At 41.6% G+C, this 20519-nt stretch overlaps 1 non-coding gene and 1 pseudogene across 1 annotated transcript; one reads left to right on the plus strand and one right to left on the minus strand.

Moving 5' to 3' along the window:
- Positions 1 to 4237: 4237 nt before the first annotated feature.
- Positions 4238 to 4363, minus strand: LOC132484806 (small nucleolar RNA SNORA40). The gene has a single exon (XR_009531354.1). It is a non-coding gene; the product is annotated as a small nucleolar RNA SNORA40 (small nucleolar RNA).
- A 5752-nt stretch (positions 4364 to 10115) lies between these two features.
- Positions 10116 to 10730, plus strand: LOC132478398 (protein TEX261-like; annotated as a pseudogene).
- The last annotated feature ends 9789 nt before the right edge of the window (positions 10731 to 20519 follow it).

The raw sequence follows: 20519 nt of genomic DNA on the forward strand, positions 1-20519 counted from the left end.
TTCCTTTTTGTGTTTAATTTATCATTAACATCTTTCCGGGACATTAGGCATCCGGGACAGTGTTTTTCTGGGGTTTTTTAAAGTAATTTATTTGGTTGCTCCTGGTCTTAATTTCAGCAGGCATGTTACTTAGTCGCAGTTCAGGGCTCCTTAGTTGCGGCACGTGGGATCCTTATTTGCAGCAGGCAGACTCCTTAGTTGTGGCATGTGAACTCTTAGTTGCAGCATGCATGTGGGATCTAGTTCCCCTGACCAGGGGTTGAACCTGGGCCCCTTGCATTGGGAACATGGGGTTTTATCCACTGTGCCACCAGGGAAGTCCCTCTTCTGTTAAAAAAAATTTTTTTTTTTGTTATTACTATGTGTCAGTGCTATCCTAAGTGCTTTAGATATGTTTACTAATTTAATCCTCACAACAGACCCTTTTTTTTTTTTTTTTGCGGTACGCAGGCTTCTCACTGTGGTGGCCTCTCCCGTTGCGGAGCACAGGCTCCGGACGCGCAGGCTCACGGCCATGGCTCACGGGCCCAGCCGCTGCGCGGCATGTGGGATCTTCCCAGACTGGGGCACGAACCCGTGTCCCCTGCATTAGCAGGCGGACTCTCAACCACTGTGCCACCAGGGAAGCCCCAACAGACCCATTTTTTACAGGGAAACTGAGGTGCAGAGAGAGTAATTAGCTTTCCCTGAGCTATACAGCTACAAGTTAGAAGAGCTTGTATTTAAATACTGATAATTGTAACTGCTATTTGTATCCTATCATTTGGATTTTCCATAACTTAATTGATTCCCCTACTTTGGGAATTTTAGTTTGATCCCAATTTTTTGCTTTTATAAACTGTCCTGTGATGCTAGTGTTTTTAATTAAATTTCTGTTGTCATCCATGATGATTCTTTAGGATAAATTCTAGGGAACTGCTGAGTCAAAGAGTGTGCCTTGTTTTAAGTCTTCCACCATGCATTGCCAGATGCCTTCCAGAAATGTCCCAGTTTTCACTCCTACCAGTTTTCCAACACAATTGCCAAAGGTGGGTGTGACGGTGAAAACTTACTTTTCCCATTTGATGATAAATGGTGACTGGTTTTAATTTTCTTTTAAAAATACTCATCAGTGAGGTTTAAATTTTTATATGTTTATTGGACATTTTTTTCTTATGTGAATTCCCTTTTCTTCATTGTCTTTATTAATTTGTAAACAGCTTTTATATAATTTCCCATTTATCATTTGACTTTTAATGGATTTTTAAAAATAACAGTTCTGAGTGGGATAAATGTTGATCATTTTAATACTTACAGAGTTTTGTTTTGTTTTTTATTTTGGGCTGTGTTGGGTCTTTGTTGCTGCACGCGGGCTTTCTCTAGTTGTGGCGAGTGGGGGCTACTCTTCGTTGCAGCGCACGGGCTTCTCATTTTGGATCATAGGCTCTAGGCGCGCGGGCTTCAGTAGTTGTGGCACGCAGGCTCAGTAGTTGTGGCTCGAGGGCTCTAGAGCACAGGCTCAGTAGTTGTGGCACACGGGCTTAGTTGCTCCACGGCATGTGGGATCTTCCCAGACCAGGGCTTGAACCCGTGTCCCCTGCATTGGCAGGTGGATTCTAAACCACTGTGCCACCAGGGAAGCCCACTTGTAGAGTTTGGCCTTTTAAAAATTTTTGGTCACTCAGAATTTTCATTTTCTTCTGGAACCTCCACTGAGATAATACCCCAGTTGAGGTATTACATTGGATAGATCATAATTCTCTTTGGACCTTGGTTTGCCACTCGAAAGGTCATATGAATACTCTGTTAAGAGGTTTTGGGCAAGTAACAGAAAACTTATCCAAAGCTGCCTTAAATGGTAAGGATGGTGTTATCTCATTTAAGGGTAAGTTCAAAGATAGGGTAGCTTCCAAGTTGGTTAGCTGGTTATTTCTCTGGCTCTGGGATCCTTTTCTTGGCTTTCCCTTGCATATTTTCAAGATAGCTTTTACCCCCTTCAGTTGCAGATTTCATGAGTAAATCTTTTTTTTTTTATAGTGTTTGTTTTTACTTGTTGACAGTTTGCTTTATTTATTTATTTATTTTTGGCTGTGTTGGGTCTTCGTTTCTGTGCGAGGGCTTTCTCTAGTTGTGGCAAGCGGGGGCCACTCCTCATCGCAGTGCGCGGGCCTCTCACTATCGCGGCCTCTCTTGTTGCGGAGCACAGGCTCCAGACGCGCAAGCTCAGTAATTTTGGCTCACGGGCCCAGTTGCTCTGCGGCATGTGGGATCTTCCCAGACCGGGGCACGAACCCATGTCCCCTGCATCGGCAGGCACACTCTCAACCACTGCGCCACCAGGGAAGCCCCCATGAGTAAATCTTGTTCCTCCTTTCATAGCATATTAGCAGGATGATTCAAGCAAGGCCCCTTTCTTATTTTGTAGTCTTCCACTTTATTCCTAAACTCTACTCTCATTCTATCCTATAGGCACCCTTTCTGATCTGTTCAATGTATGTCTGTCATGCTTGTCTTGTAAAATATGTAGAGTTATGTATGTTCAATCCACATAAATGATATTATGCCATAAATGTTCCATTTTGGGACTTCCCTGCTGGCTCAGCCATTAAGAATCCACCTGTCAATGCACGGGACACGGGTTCAAGCCCTGGTCTGGGAAGATCCCACATGCTGTGGAGCAACTAAGCCCACAAGCCACAACTACTGAGCCCGTGTGCCACAACTACTGAAGCCCGCGCACCTAGAGCCGGTGCTCCACAACAAGAGAAGCCACGGCAATGAGAAGCCTGTGCACCACAACGAAGAGTAGCCCCTGCTCGCCGCAACTAGAGAAAGCCCACGTGCAGCAACAAAGACCCAACGCAGCCAAAAATAAATAAATAAATGTTCTTTCTCTTACTTTTAAAAATTATTATTGCTTTTGTGATATTCTCTTGTTGCTATACGTAAACCTAACTTACAACTTTGAACTTGCATATGCTTTCATGTTAACAGTAATAGTAGTACTTAAATAGTGCTTAACTCTGTTTCAGATGGTTTAAATGTTTTAACTCATATACTTCTCCCAACAGCCCTATGAGGTAGATATTATTACTCCCATTTTGTAGATACGAATGAGGCACAGATTACTCAAATTTTTACTTCTATTGTAAGTGATGGAGGCTGAATTTCAACTCCAGCAATCTAGCTCCAGATTCCAGGTACATAACCACTGTGCATCCACCATGTTTTACTCATTCACTCTTTTGATGATAGAACTCTAGATTGCCTTCAACTCTCTATTACTGTTAAAATTGCAAAAATAGAGACTTCTCTGGCGGTCCAGTGGTTAAGACTCCACGCTTCCACTGCAGGGGGCAAGGGTTCAATCCCTGGTCAGAGATCTAAGGATCCCGCATGCCATGCTGCACAGCGGCAAAAAAAAAAAGCAAAAATAAGCAAGTTTGTATACTGACGTGAATATTCCTCTGAACTCTGCAATTGGGCGTGTTCAATTTGCCAAAAATGGCCAGGTTACTTTTCAGAATGGCTGTGCTAATTCCTATCACCAGTACACAAGAACTCATAACCACCAGTCTTCGGTGTTAGCATCTTTCTCATTTTTTCCAGTTTTCTTTTTCTTTTTTTATGTTTTTGTATATGGCAAATTATTTAAGTCAATAAATTTTTAAGGAATTTCACACGTTCTGATTCCTTCCACTGCCGATCACCGTAGTTCCTCCAGTGTCTGAGTCATACTCTTCAAGACAGCCCTTTCAAAAAGAATTTTTGCTCAGTCCACAGTTGTCATGTCAGTCAGTCAGTCTCCCATTCTTTTAGTTGGGCTTCTTTGATCTCCAATGGAATATGGACATACTTCAAAATTCCCCACCTGTGATCTTTGAGATCCAATTTCCTCAAGCAGTTTACTTTTGGACCATGTTTAGGGTCAGAGGAAATGGATCTGCCTGCTTCTGAATTTTAGACACCCTCTAAACATGCATTAAGTTCAAATCATATTCACTCCTAAGCTATCATAGCTTAGAACAGTACAGATCGTTGAGATATGCCAATACCTTTTTAAAGTCCAGACACTGTGTTCTCAAGATAAAAGCCTAAAAAAGGAAGTCATCTTTGTTTCATGTCAACATTAGAGTACTAGATCAGCGTAGCTGATAATTTCCCACATATCTCAAGCTTTTAAATTATCAATTCTATAGTCCTGGAAGCAACCTTTGTGTTTATCAATACTCCCACCACTTGAATCTGTTTTAGATACCATGTTCCTTCTTATCTGTATCAAAACTCATACTGAACAATGAGTTCTAGGTTGCAAAAGAGGATTTATTTTTGCACCCATCTATAAGTCTTTGTCTACAGATTAACAAAAACAAACATAAGTGCTATTAATTTTTACCAGTCTGGTGGAAGTAAAGTGGCAGCTCTTGGCTGTCTTGATTTGCATTTCTCTGATTATAATTAGATTTGAGCCTTTTCTTTCTTTCTTTCTTTTTTGTATGCTTAGTATGTGAAACTAAGGTATTTATATATCCTTTGCTTATTTTCCTATTTGATTTCCTGTCTTGTTGATTTGTAGGAATTCTTTGTATATTCTAGACCTTCTTTTATTTGTTTTAAACACTGCAAATACTTTCTCCCAGTGCCTATTTATATCCTTTGCCTACTTTTTTAAAATTTGATTTCCTGTCTTCTTAGTTTGTAGGAATTGTGTGTATATTCTAGACATTATTCCATGTTTGTTTTAAACATTACAAATACCTTCTCCCAGTCTGCAACCTTCATGTTAACTTTGTGATGTCATTAATTAAGCAGATATCCTAAATTTTGACCTTAGAATTTGGAGTCTTGTTAAGGAAGTCTTTATTTACACCTGGGTAACAGATTTTCCTGTATTTTCTAATATTAGCTTTATAGTTTTAACTTTCACATTTATGTCTTTAATCCATCTGGAGTCCACTTTTAACATAGTTTCAAGTAAAAATTGAGCTTTTTTCTCTATACAGTGAAATCGTTTTTCTATAACTGTCAGAAAAACAATCTTTCCAGTGTTTTGTGATGCCACCTTTATCACATATTAAGTTCCCATGTATATACTTTATTTATAAGCTCGCCATTCTATTCCATTGATCCTTTTCTTTGTTTCAGTGCCAGCAACACAATATTCTTATTACTGTGGCTTTTATTACTGTGGCTTCAGTTCTACCAGTAGGGCAGGTCTCCCTACTTTTATTTCCCTCTGAAAATAGACTTAGCTTTCATAGACCTTTATTCGTTCATATTCATTTTAGAGTGGGTTTTAGTTTCTCAACATTACTACTGGAATTTTTATTGGAATTTCATTGAACACATATAGATTAATTTGGGGGAGAACTGACATCTTTGCATGGAACACTCCCTCACCAGAATTCAATGTGGCAGGCTTCCTTCACCTCTTTCAGGTCTTTGCTGAAACATCAGGAAAGCCTTCCCTGACCATCCTAAATTAAGTAGCACCCTCACTCCTCATCACTCTTTCTTTCTCTTACTTAATCATTTTCATAGCATTTATTACTATCCAACTTTAGATTATTTAATCACTGCTTCTCTGCTAAAGATGTAAGATTTGTGAGGATAGGTGCCCTGTTTTGTTCTCTGCTGCACCCCTAGTACCCAGAACAATGCCTGGCGTATGGTGGCCACTCTGAATATTTGTTAAACAAATGAATAAGATCTTTACACTACTGAAGTTATCTGAATTATGACATTTATTCAGGCCGTCTAATGTCCCTGAATGGAGTTTAGTTTTTTTCCTTGATAAACGTCTTAGGCATTGCTTTGTGGTAAGGGAAGTTTGCCTGCCATTCCAGTAAACAATAAATGTTGCCTGCCATCAAGGCATCAGGCACTACAGCCACCTCCCTACACCCACAACAGTGTACCCTGAGGAGAATTCAGGATAGAGGAAAATAGGAAATATTCTGTGCTCTGGCTACTGGCCCTAGAGAGTTAAGCTGCATATCTAAGGAAAAGTTTTACTGAGCCCAGAATCTTGCATCTTCCCATATGTAGAAAAGCTCTAAAATCACTAACTTGAAATGTTTGTTTTTTATGATTAGCAGTAATCTTTTGATGTTCTTCTACATGGTTTTTCAGCAAAAACTCTCCTATATATCCTGGCTCCTCCCTTCCCTCTTCGGAGTAGTTCCTCAGAGCTATCTGAGAGGCTGTCTCCCAGGCTCTAGTCCTCAGGTCCCGAATAAAACTTAACTTGCAACTTTTAGGTCATGCGTTTTTCTTCAGTCCACAGTTTTTAGGCCAATTACTATAGAACAGGAGTTGGCAAACTACACCTGGGCATGTCAGCCTGTGCTCTGGTTTTGTAAATAAATTTTTATTGGAACATCCACATTCACTCATTTAATACTGTCTATGGCTGCTTTTTGTTCAACAGTGAGAGTTGAATGGCTGCAACAGAGACCACATGACCTGCCAAACAGAGACTATTTACTGTTTGCTCTTTACAGAAAGAGTTTGCAGATCTTTGCTATAGACTTTAGTTTAGTTGCTACTGTAGATTGTGTTATATTTTGTATTACATTTTTAAGGTGGTTATTCCTAATAGAGAAGAACACTATTGAATTTTGTAAGATGATTTCTATTCTTACAAACTTGACAATAACTCTTTTACAGTTCTGATCGTTTGCCTGTTGATTATATTGTGTTTTCCACATAGACTATCATATCATTGGCAAGAATGGCAAGCAAAAGAGTACATACCTCTTTCACATTTTCTCATCTGAAAGAATTGGCGAGACTCTAGACAACACTAATAATGAGCATCCACGACTTAGTCCTGACCTTAATGCTACTGCATCAAGTTTCTCTAAGTATGAAAAAAATCATAATTTTTACCCTTTGGTCCATCAATGTGGTGAATTATATTGACAGATTTTCTGCTGTTGGGCCATCCTAGTACTCCTGGGATAACTCCTATGCATCATGATTTTTTCCTTTAAATGCCCTGTTGGATTTGAGTACCTATTATTTTGTTTAGGGTGTTTGCTCTGTGGACTACCTTAATTGCCATCCAGAGATCTATGCAATGTGACTACTCCCTATTTTTCCAACCTCTCTGCTGGAACTACAAGCTAAGCACTATGCCAGACACTGGGTTACAGCAGAGGCTAAGATACAGTCCCTGTCTTTAATAGCTCCCATTATAATGGCAGAAACAGACATTTATACAGTTTGTGTATTCACCAAAAGTATGCAAACAAAGGCTCCTTCCCAAAACAAATGAATCTTTAGCACTGAACAAGAAGGTCTGCTTCCTTTTTCTTAGATGTAACTCAGTACTCTTGCTTATGTATTATCTTCCTTAATACCCTTTCACTTTTGCCTTTTCCACTCATCTCTGGCTATGTGACACCTACACAACCAAAAAGCAAGATCAAATAATGGAAAGCACGTAACACAGTGCTTAAGGGCTCAGATTTGAGAGACAAATAGGTTCCAGTTCTAGCTATGCCATTTACTAGCTATGTGACCTTGGACATATGCATCACCTTCCAGAGAATCCATTTCCTCATCTGTCAAATTTAGAATAATAATAATACATTCATTACAAAGAGGATATAATGAACTGACCTTTGTGAAGGCTTTCAACACAGGTCCTGACAAACCGCCAGGATTTTCCCTTTCTATCCTTCTGTGATCATTCCTGGAACACAAGAAGGTCACGAAGTCTCTTTTCTGTTACTTCTGAAATTTGATGGTAGCTAAATAGCATCACTTGTTTTACATTTCATCATGTTCCCTATACAGTAATTCTTTGTATATCTTGGCTTCTAGTGCTACCATTTAAGAGCTATTTGTATATTGGGTAAGTTATTTAAACTCTCAGAATATCTATTTTCTCATCTATAAAACAAGCATAATTACAAGAGTATTTCATAGAGTTGTCATATGAATTAAATGATCCATATGCATAAAGGCCTAGCACAGTGCTTGGCATATAAGTGCTTAACACTTGATAGCTGTTTGCAATTTTAGTATTATTAATAAGGCTATATGCTTCTTAAGGGGAGAAATTGTGTTTTGTAATATAGTATAATGGCTAAGAGCACAGACTCTGGAGTCTTCAGTTCAAATCTGAACACCACAAGTATGTTGCTCAAGCTGGGTAAATCTCTCTAGGCCTCAGTCTTCTTATCTGCAAAATGGGGATGATTTAAAAAAAACCATGACAGTTCCTGGAGGTTGTTGTAGAGATTAAAGGAGATAATACACTTACTTGGCATTTAGCAGAGTACCTGACATAAATACTGATTTATTGAGCAATTATCGTGTGCCAGGTTATGTGCTAAATGTTTTAATTAGCCTTGTTCTAAATATTTTTTTCTGTGAACCCCATAACCCCTGCTTAGTACTACTCATATACTAACCCTTCAAATATTTATTGAATGAATGAGTGAGTGAATTAGTGAATGCTGACTTGTAGACCACAAGAATCTTGCCTGCATTAGCTGGTTTGTTCCAGGTTAACACTCCTCATTCCTCTGCGATGAGTTAGTGTATAAGCCATGAGGTTCAGCATCTGTAAAAAGCAGGAGAGCATGGAAAGGGGGTAGATTTTATTTTATTTATTTATTTTTTTGCTGTACGCGGGCCTCTCACTGCTGTGGCCTCTCCCGTTGCGGAGCACAGGCTCCGGACACACAGGCTCCGCGGCCATGGCTCGCGGGCCCAGCCGCTCCGCGGCATGTGGGATCTTCCGGGATCGGGGCACGAACCCGTGTCCCCTGCATCGGCAGGCGGACTCTCAACCACTGCGCCACCAGGGAAGCCCGGGGGTAGATTTTAGACCCTGACTCTTTTACTCTAGAGAAATCACTCATCCTTTAGTGCTTGGATTTATTTCTCAGAACTGGTAAAATGAATTATAAAATGTTGCTGTAGGCAAAAGTGATAAAATTTACATTTAAGGTCATGGAGAACATAGAGAAAGGAACACCTCTTTGGAGGAAATAAAAATCTATGCAGGCTTCCCTGGTGGCGCAGTGGTTGAGAGTCTGCCTGCCGATGCAGGGGACACAGGTTCGTGCCCCGGTCCGGGAGGATCCCGCATGCCGCAGAGCGGCTGGGCCCGTGAGCCAGTGGCCGCTGAGCCTGTGCGTCCGGAGTCTGTGCTCCGCAACGGAAGAGGCCACAACAGTGAGAGGCCCGCGTACCGCAAAAAAAAAAAAAAAAAAAAAATCAGTGCAACTGTTCTTGAGGGCAGTTAGCCTAAGGAAATAATTAAGGATTGTTCACAGAGGTATAGTATAAGGCATCTTATACTGCATCACCATGTTAGTGATGTGTATAAATCAAAAAATGGTAATAATCTAGATGTCTCATAAAAGGAAGTAGAATCATTAAATGATACTTCATCCACAAAATGGCTGCATCGATAACCTGCAGCCATTCAAAAAAAAAGAAAATGTGTGGAAAATGAATTTAGCAACATGGAAAAATGTGCCAGTTCGTTAACTTATTGACTTTTTGTGACCTTAGGCAAATTACTTCTCTGCTTCAGTCTCATCATTAAATGGGAGTACTAATATTGCCTTCCTTATAGAATTATCATGAGGACTAAATGAATTATTACATGTAAAACTACTTGGAGGCTTCCCTGGTGGTGCAGTGGTTGAGAGTCCGCCTGGTGATGCAGGGGACCTGGGTTTGTGCCCCGGTCCAGAAGGATCCCACATGCCGCGGAGCGGCTGGGCCCGTGAGCCCTGGCCGCTGAGCCTGCGCGTCCGGAGCCTGTGCTCCGCAACGGGAGAGACCACAACAGTGAGAGGCCCACATACCGCAAAAAAAAAAAAAAAAAACTACTTGGAATTGTACCTGACCCATAGTAAACATTATGTAGATATGAGCTATAATTATTATGTGGGGGGAAAAAAAGTTTAAAAACAACGTGTATGGTATGCCATATATATATATATATATATTTTCCCCCCCACACACCTTGCCGGATCTTAGTTCCCCAACCGGGTATCGAAACTGTGTCCCGGGGGCGGGAACGCGGCGGCAGTGGCGGCGGCTCCGTGTCGGAGGCCCGTCCCGGCTGTCGGGGGGCGGGCGGCCGGGGCGAGGGCGCCACGTGGTTCATGTATGTGCTGAGCTGGCTGCCGCTCTTCATCCAGGTGGCCTTCATCACACTGGCCATCACAGCCGGACTCTATTACCTGGCGGAATTGATAGAAGAATACACAGTGTCCACAAGCAGGATCATAGAATATAGGGTCTGGTTCTCCACAGCTGTGCTAATTGGCCTCTACGTTTTTGAGCGCTTCCCCACCTACATGATTGGCATGGCCTCTTCCTGGTCTACCTGGTCTACTTTGGCCTCCTCCAGACCTTCCCCTTCATCATGCTCACCTCGCCTAACTTCATCCTGTCATGCGGGCTAGTGGTGGTGAATCATTACCTAGCGTTTCAGTTTTTTTGCAGAGGAATATTATCCTTTCTCAGAGGTCCTGGCCTATTTCACTTTCTGTCTGTGGATAATCCCGTCTGCGTTCTTTGTGTCACCGTTGGCTGGGGAGAACGTCCTGCCTGCCACCATGCAGCCTGGAGATGATGTGGTCTCCAATTACTTCACCAAAGGCAAGCGGGGCAAATGCTTAGGGATCCTGGTTGTCTTCTCCTTCATCAAAGAGGCCATTCTACCCAGTCGGCAGAAGATATACTGACCTTCTGCGGAGGGGATGCTGGGGCAAGATCAGGAGAGTCAGGCCTCTGGGCCTCTGCACTAGGTGGGGGCCGGGAGCTGGAAGGCACCTTTCCCCAGCCCTGGCCCTCCTTCCCTCGACTCCCCCAGAAGCCCCCATCCCCACCGTCCTCAGGAGGCTCAGCTTGGCTCAGATCTGATGCTGCCAGAGGCTGAGACCTCAGAGGGCACCAGGGAGGATGCAGTGCCTGCTTAGCCAGTAGACCATGGTCCACCTGGGTGTGCAGAAGCTGAGCTCCTGTGGCCCTCCCGCCCCCTCCTGTGATGGGTCAGGAGTTCTGGCTCAGCCAGGGCAGGCAGGGCAAGGGCCGTGAAGCTGGAGAGCAGACAGGGGTAATTGCTATGGGCAGATGGCCGTGGGGAGGGGCCGTGGCTTAGCACTTGCAAGAGAAAGTTTTGTGATTTCTGTCCAAGTGCTGATTCCCGTTTGAATAAAGATTCTAGGTGGCCCTGTTTGCCTTAATACCCTGAAAAAAAAAAAAAAAGAAAAGAAAGAAATTGTGTCCCCTGCAGTGGAAGCACAGAGTCCTAACCACTGGACCACCAGGGAATTCCCTGGTGTGCTATTTTTTATAAAACATATTCTATAGAGAAAATGGTGTGAGGGTAAATACTTCAAAATGTTAATGGTCTTTGCTTGGTGTTGGAAATAAGCTGTAATTTTTATTGTTTCTGCCTGCCTTTTTTTTTTTTAAACGATGAATGTATATTTCTTATGTAACTGAAAAGTAATAATAGTTAAAAAAAACAGTAAGAGATCATTGCTTTCGTAGGGGAGTAATGGGTATCTGGAATTTTCAACCCTGTCTGTGCTCTGCTTTTTTTTTTTTTTTTTTTTTTTTGGCTGCGTTGGGTCTTCATTGCTGCGTGGGCTTTTCTCTGGTTGCGGCCAGCAGGGGGGCTACTCTTCCTTGCGGTGCGCGGGCTTCTCATTGCAGTGGCTTCTTTTGTGGAGCACCAGCTCTAGGCATGCGGGCTCAGTAGTTGTGGCACTCAGGCTCAGTATTTGTGGCTCGCAGGCTCAGTAGTTGTGGTGCACAGGCTTAATTGCTCCACAGTATGTGGGATCTTCCCAGACCAGGGCTCAAACCCATGTCCCCTGCATTGGCAGGTGAATTCTTAACCACTGCACCACCAGGGAAGCCCCAAACCACTTGACTTTAAAATTGGTTCATATGAAATATTTTTCTAGCTCCTAACTTATTAAAATTGTGATACCAAGTTCTTGTTTTAGATGCAGTGACATGGGTATTCTACTGTTTCCTTGGCATTACAAATTAGTGAAAACCTACCAGAAAACAATTTGGAAGTAACTATCAAGAACCATCAAATCCTCATACCCTTTGATCCAACATTCCCACTTCTGGTAATCCAGGCTGAGGAAATAAGCAAAAATTTGAGGAAAAGTACATATATTTCATAATAAAACACTTAAAACAACCTAAATGTTCAGCAAAAGAGAAGTGGTTAAGTAAATTCTGCCATATCCATTTGATGAAATATTATGCAGCCATTAAAAATATTATTATGAGGACTCTACAGCAACATGAAAATATGCTTATGAAATAATTTAAATTAGGTTAGCATGTTACAAATGATATGTACACTATTACTACTATTTTTTAAACTGTATATTAAGGAAAGATAAGGAAAATGCACCAAAATGATAGCAGTTGTATTGTAAGCTATGGGTAATTTTCTTTTTTGTTTTAGTAGTCTAATTGGACTTCTTTTTTAAAATAATTTTATTTATTTATTTTATTTTTGGCTGCGTTGGGTCTTCGTTGTAGTGTGCGGGCTCCTCATTGTGGTGGCTTCTCTTGTTGCGGAGCACAGGCTCTAGGCGCGTGGGCTTCAGTAGTTGCGACTCATGGGCTCAGTAGTTGTGGCTCACGGGCTTAGTTGCTCCGTGGCATGTGGGATCTTCTTGGATCGGGGCTCGAACCTGTGTCCCCTGCATTGGCAGGCGGATTCTTAACCACTGTGCCACCAGGGAAGCCCTAATTGGACTTTATTGCTTTTATCTTTTAAAAATCAGTTTCTTTTAAATGGATAAAATCCTTGGGAATTCCCTGGAAGTCCAGTGGTTAGAACTCCACACTTTCACTGCTGAGGGCACGGGTTCAGTCCCTGGTGGGGGAGCTAAGATCCCACAAGCCGCGCTGCCAAAAATAAAATAAAAGGATAAAATCCATGTAAAAGCTATATAAGAAAGTTAGTCTTACTTCATCTTCCCCTGTACCCTATTTATTCACCAACTTCTGATTATTTCAAACATTGAATTTATCTTTACAGAAGATGAAGATTTCCTACTGATGAGGATATTCAGAAGAATGTGTTATAGACCCTGAAGAAATTTCTAAATTGGGTACCCCAAAAATGTTCTGGAGAGTGGAAGCATCCCTGGGATAAGTGCACTGCCTCCAAGGTGATGACAACTTGAAGTAAACAACATTCATTTGTACGTAGAAGGTGTGTCCTGTTTTTAAAGAACCAGGCATAATACTGTTGTGGGCCCCAGACTGACCTTAAACTGGGACCACTCCTGAAATTCAGTCCTTATTAGATGTACCTGATAAGATAGGTGGCCTACAGGTAATAATCAATGTTAACCATTTATTAAGCACTTACTGTGTTCTGGGCACTGTGCTAAAAAAACGCAAAAACTGTCGCATCTTAAACTCTTTCAACAATCTTTTGAGACAGACATTATTATCTTCATTTTACTGGTAAGGAAACTGAGACTCATGGAGAAACATGGCCAAGGTCACAGCTGTGAGAGGTAGAACTAGATTTTAACCTAGGTTGTCTGACTTCAGGCATATCTTCTCAAGGCTCACTTGCTGTGCAGTCCTGCTCTTATTACTTGCATTAGTTTATTGGGCTGGGGATGGAGGTCTATAGTGATGAGGAAGAAGAGAAATGCTTGCATAGGGAAGACAGCCTGATGTCTGTGTATGACATTAGTCCCAATGCAAGCCTTGAGGACATGTCTGTATCAGATTCATGTAGAGAAAGGGGTTGTAGGTTAAAGCTTTTTCCTGTTCCATTCCACTTCTCATGCAGAGCTACTCTGGGGTCCAGGGGACAAATACATGACAAAGTAGAGCAGGGTCTCTTCTACTCTTTTTTTTTCTCAGTAGAGTTGATTTACAATATTGTGCTAGTTTCAGGTGTGCAGCAAAGTGATTCAGTCAATATATATATATATATATATATATAATATATATATTCTTTTTCAGCTTCTTTTTCCTGTATATAGCAAAGAGATTCAGTCATATATACATATATATTCTTTTTCAGATTCTTTTCCGTTATAGGTTATTACAAAATATTGAGTATATTTCTCTGTGCTGTACAGTAGGTCCTCATTGGTTACCTATTTTATATATAGTAGTATGTATATATTAATCCCAGTCTCCTAATTTATTCCCCCCCCTTTCCCCTTTAGTAACTATAAATTTGTTTTCTATGTCTCTGGGTCTATTTCTGTTTTGTATGTAAGCTCATTTGTATCATTTTTTTGGTTAGATTCCACATATAAGCGATATCATATGATATTTGTCTTCCTCTGTCTGGCTTACTTCACTTAGATGATAATCTCTAGGTCCATCCATGTTGCTGCAAATGGCATTATTTCATTCTTTTTATGGCTGAGTAATATTCATATATATATATATATATATATATATATATATATCACATCATCTTCTACTCTTTGAAATACACTCCACTTTGTTACAACTTAGATTTTGAGGGATTGTTCTGCTACTTTGAGGCAGACACAAAAGAGGATACAAGAGCAGCAGAGTTCTTGAATGCAACAGTCTTCGGTGTGTCTCTCTCTTGAGTCATAGTGCTCCAATCTGGATATGTGGCATCCAGATGCTATGTCTGGAGCACAGTTGTCATCCTAGAATGTTCCTTACAGCCACTTGGGAATTCTCTTTGCTTCTCTCCTTTGTTGACTCTCCTGTTTCCTGAATCCCATAACTTTCTTTCTCTTTTCTAAAAAAAAACTGTAGATTTAACTGACATATAACATTGTATTAATTCAGGTGTACAACATAATGATTCAATATATGTATATATTCAAAATCATCACAGTAAGTCTAGTTAACATCCATCACTGCACAATTTTTTTCCCTTGTGATGAGAACTTTTATCATCTACTCCATAACTTTCTCTATCTTTTTTTGCCCTCTAGTTTTGGTGGCCATGTCTTATGAAAGAATGCACTAGAAGTAAAGTCTTCTCTTGTTGCAGAGCATGGGCTCTAGGCATGCGGGCTTCAGCAGTTGTGGCACGCAGCCTCAGTAGATATATTCAGATATCTTTTCTTCTAGTTGAAGCTATGCATGATAGTTTTAAAAATTTTATCTTCTCGGGTTTCCCTGGTGGTGCAGTGGTTGGGAGTCCGCCTGCCGATGCGGGGGACGCGGGTTCGTGCCCCAGTACGGGACGATCCTGCATGCCGTGGAGTGGCTGGGCCCGTGGGCCGTGGCCGCTGAGCCTGCGCGTCCAGAGCCTGTGCTCCGCAGCAGGAGAGGCCGCAGCAGTGAGAGGTCTGCGTACCGCAAAAAAAAAAAAAAAAAAAATTATTTTCTCTGCATTGTCTCAGTTTCTTCCAAGTGTCTTTCTTCTCTTTGTTTTCATCTCTTTCTTTCCTGTTAGAGGAAATCCTTGTGTCCCATAATCCTTGGCTTTCTGCTCATGAATAAAAGTGGGGGACTAAAAGCTGATTAGAAACTCTGTGCATGAAGGGGAGAATCATTGACCATGAGGTCGTTTGTCCATGAACCAATGACCATGAGGGACCATTAGCTGGAAGACCTCAGTGCCATTATCTTTACATCTTTCATATTGGGCTTCATTTTCCCCAAAGAAGAAGATACATCTTCCCAGGAGGTAAAGGTTGTCTACCAGAATTCCGGGAGCAGAGTGTGGAAAAAGTCTACTGATTGCCTCTTTTTCGGTATGATGCTCTTAACTGTTCCTGGTGACCTGTATTACTCCAGAGATTATTTTAGTCTCTCAAGAGAATACCCTCCATACTTCTGCTGAGGTGGAGGAGGGGCAGTCACCTAGAGGGTACCGTGAGGGAAGCCAACTGACCTTCAACTAGTCCTTCTTATTTTAGCTGTTCTTCACCCCCACCTCCAGGGATAGATACCATTGGTTAATTCTTGAACATATCCAGGCTGCTTCTCAGCTTTCTCCAGTTTCTGGTCCAGATTCCACATTCTTGGGTCTACCAGGCCTTTTTTTTTTTTTTTTTTTTGCGGTACGTGGGCCTCTCACTGTTGTGGCCTCTCCCATTGTGGAGCACAGGCTCCGGACGCGCAGGCCCAGTGGCCATGGCTCACGGGCCCAGCCGCTCTGCGGCATGTGGGATCTTCCCGGACCGGGGCACGAACCTGGGTCCCCTGCATCGGCAGGAGGACTCTCAACCACTGCGCCACCAGGGAAGCCCCTGCCAGGCCTTTTAACACTCATTCATTTGCTTTCTCACCTGCAAAATTCTGTTGTATTTATTACCCCCTCTCCCTTTCCTTATTCTTTAAAATAATCCTTTACTGAAGTTTTAGTGCGATGGGACTGGGAGGGGAGGAAGTGGAAAGGAAAATTACATGCATGAGAAATTATATTCACTGTCTTTATCCAGAACTCTTTAATTTTTTTGTTTTGTTTATGTTTTTGTTTTTATGGAATTATACCACATTCTACTATTTACACACAGGCAATTTACTTGGATTTCTCTGTGCTTCATCAGCAAAATGGGAGAAATGATGGTATCTACTTTATACTGTTGTGAAGATTAAGCAAAATACCGTACTTAATTGTTTTTAAGAAACAAATTCTTTCCAGATTTTTATATCTCTGGAGTCAGAATGTTAACACAGGTCCAAGTATCTTGTAAACATTCAGTAAACAATTATCTTAGGTTCAGTGAAATATGGTAATACATATAACACACTTCACAGAGGGCCTGAAACAAGGTGTGCAATAAATGTGGAAGACAGGATTATTATTATGCACACTAAACCATACTTAATATTCCAAAACCTGCTTGTTTTACTTAATACAATCTTGTGTCCATTCTTCTGCATTAGTAGAAAGAGATCTACCTTACTCTCTTTGAAGTTATATGATATTCCATAGAATCGATGTTCCATTTAATCACTCTTCCATGGATGGACATTTTTTTTCCAAATTTTTTCCTGAAATACCAGTAGTAAGCACTCTAGTAATATATCCTTATAGATATGTGTTAGTATTTCTGTATGATAAAGACCTAGAAGTGGAATCACTCTATCACACTCATATGGAAAGTGTCTAATAGGAATTTCCAGAGTAAAAAGAGGCATGTGAGTGATTAATCAGGATCCTGATTTAGGTAGGCATCTGTAATTGTGGAAAGCACACCAGACTTAAAGACAAAAGACCTAAATCCCAATGGTAGCTCTGCTGCTTATCTGGGGAAATATTGTTTGTTCTTTCATTTATTCAAAAATATGTACTGAATTCTGCCTGCTTTATGCCAGACACAGTGTTAGAGACTAGGAATACAGAGATGAGTAAGACGCAGTTCTTGCCCTCAAGAAATTTACAGTAATCGGTGGGGAGATGGACAAAGAAACAGATGCCATTTGCTCTCTGTGTGACCTTGGGAAGTTGCTTAACCTTCTGAATGTCTGTTTCTTTTTCTGTAAAATGGTTGATAGTCCTTATACCATAGGGTTTTTGTGAAGATTACATGAAATAATGTATAAGTGCCCTGTACAGTTCCTGGCACAGAGTGTGCACTCAATAAATGGAAGCTATCATTATTGTTTTAGTAATATGATAATTGTAATAAATAATTTGTTATAGTTGCTGTGATAGAAGCTGCTATATGTTCTACCTCTTTGAACTCATTTCTACAGTATTAAATGAATTGTTAAGAGACATTAACATATCATATTCAAAGTGGCACTAGGTAGAGACTTCCCTGGCGACCCAGTGGTTAAGACTCCATGCTTCCAGTGCAGGGGGCTTGAGTTCTATCCTTGGTCAGGGAACTAAGATCCCACATGCCGCGGGGCGCAGCCAAAAAAACAAACAAACAAAAGTGGCACTAGGTAAGTATTAGTTTCATTTTTTGCCTTTTATGTTGGGACAAAGGGTAAATAAGCAGATAGGAACGCAAACATCCATATGTTTGAACACAACAATGATCTTCCCAGTCCATGTGTCACAGAGCCAATTCTGGGCACTTCCTTAGCTACATAGATTTCACTTCTGGCTACATCTGAACGTCTGGAATGAGGCTGCATACCTCCCTGCCCACAACCACAAATAATCACGGAGACAGGATGTTCATATGTCCCACAGCTGATGGCTGCCTGCTGCAAGGGATTTTTTTCTCCCAGTTTACAAAGCACAGCACAGCTTGTACCCCATCCTTAATGGGGGTCACTTATTTGCTTGACACTGACTTCTATGAAATTGTTTCTTTTCTTTCGCACAGAGATGTAAAACAAGAATTAAAGGAGGGACTTCCCTGGTGGCGCAGTGGTTGAGAATCCACCTGCAATGCAGTGGACACGGGTTTGAGCCCTGGTCCAGGAAGATCCCACATGCCGCAGAGCAACTAAGCCCATGCGCCACAACTACTGAGCCTGTGCTCTGGAGCCCATGAGCCACAACTACTGAGCCCGCATGCCACAACTACTGAAGCCCACGTGCCTGGAGCCCATGCTCCACAACAAGAGAAGCCACTACAATGAGAAGCCCACGCACCCCAACAAAGAGTAGCCCCAGCTCACCACAACTAGAGAAAGCCTGCCTGCAGCAACAAAGACCCAACGCAGCCAAAAATAAATAAATTAATTAATTAATTTAAAAAAAGAATTAAAAGAGGTATATCTTGATACCAAAAATTCTCAGCTTTAGCTACTAATTATATTTAAAGATAATTCTAGAGGCAAATTTAAGCACAATGAAGTGACAGAAAAGAGCAGTATAAATATTTGGGGTGGACTCTCTATTCAGAGGTTAACTAGTGTTTAATGACTAGATACATTGTTTTGTTTTATTTTTCCCCCTGTTTCTTTACTCCCCTAGAGGGTTTTAAAAGCACCTATATTTATTTCTTCTGTCTGGATATGTACCACATTCCCCTGGATTTTTTCAAGCTGACTCTCCTTTCAGAGATGGTGTGGTGCAGTGGTCTAGAGCCCAAGTTTTGGAGTCAGGCAGACCTGGGTTTGAATTATAGCTCTTCCATTTACTAGCGCTGGGATCTCAGGCAAAAATTTACTAGCTCTTCCATTTACTAGCGCTGGGATCTCAGGCAAAAATTAGCGCTGGGATCTCAGGCAAAAATTTCTAAAGCTCAGTTTCCTCATCTGTAAATGGGCAATATTAATATCAATACTATGATATTAGCTTTATAGAATGAACATGGGTTAAAAGAGATAATACATGTAAACTCCTCTACACAGTCTCACAGTGTGGGCTTTTAGTTTTTAGTTATGATCATTTTTAATTTCATTAAGGTGCCTCATGCAGTGCTTGGCACGTAGTTAACGCTCAAAACTTGGCAGCTATTATGATAAGTTACCTATGGTTTCTAACTGCCAGGATTATGGCTTTGTTATTTAACTTTTTTTGGTTTTATTGGCTGTGTTGGGTCTTCGTTGCTGCGCGCGGGCTTTCTCTAGTTGTGGCGAGCGGGGGCTACTCTTCTTTGTGGTGCGTGGGCTTCTCACTGTGGTGGCTTCTCTTGTTTTGGAGCTCAGGCTCTAGGCGCGTGGGCTTCAGTAGTTGTGGCACGCCAGCTCAGTAGTTGTGGCTCACAGGCTCTAGAGCGCAGGCTCAGTAGTTGTGGCGCACTGGCTTAGTTGCTCCGCGGCATGTGGGATCTTCCCGGACCAGGGCTAGAACCCTTGTCCCCTGCATTGGCAGGCGGATTCTTAACCACTGTGCCACCAGGGAAGCCCTGCTATTTACCTTTTTAAATTTGTTAGTGACTGGGACTTCCCTGGCGGTCCAGTGGTTAGACTTTGTGTTTCCACTACAGGGGGCATGGGTTCGAACACTGGTCAGGGAACTAAGACCCCACATGCCACGCGGCCACAAAAACAAACAAAACAAACAAAAAATCTATAAATTTGTTAGTGATTAACATGATCTTTAGTACCTGGAAACTTTTCTCATTATCTCTGTAACTCTGACAATGCCTGGCACCATTCCTAGCACACAGTAGTCACTCAGTACATTGCTGTTGAACCATATTCAGTTGAACTGAACATCTATTCAGACATTAGGACAGGAGCTGTGTCACTAAATAGCTGTCATTCCAAAACAGACAGCTAAACCTGACACAGACATGCTTGCATAGTTTGTAAGCCATTATTTCAACTTCCTGCATTGCAGGCATCTCAGTTAATATTCCATTCCACTCGACCCTTTGAAGGAACATAAAAACTAATAGAAATATCTAGTTTAACAGCTAAGAGAATGAGCTTTGGTCTTGGTAGATCCAGGCTTACATCCCGACTCCAGCACTGTCTAGTGGGTCAGTTACTTTATCTCTCTTAGAACCTCAGTTTTCTCATCTGTGAAAAGGGGATAATCATAGCGCCTGTTTCATCAGGTTATGGTGAGACTAGTGCCTTCCATGTGCTGTTCTCTTTTCCTGGAACAGTGTTCCCCTGAGTTTCACTCCTGCCTTTTCGGCTTGACTGTCGCTTTTTCCAGAAAGCCTTCCCTGCCACCCATGATAGGTTGGGTTCAC

This window comes from Mesoplodon densirostris, chromosome 2, assembly GCF_025265405.1.
Source record: "Mesoplodon densirostris isolate mMesDen1 chromosome 2, mMesDen1 primary haplotype, whole genome shotgun sequence".
Taxonomy (NCBI): Eukaryota; Metazoa; Chordata; class Mammalia; order Artiodactyla; family Ziphiidae; genus Mesoplodon; species Mesoplodon densirostris.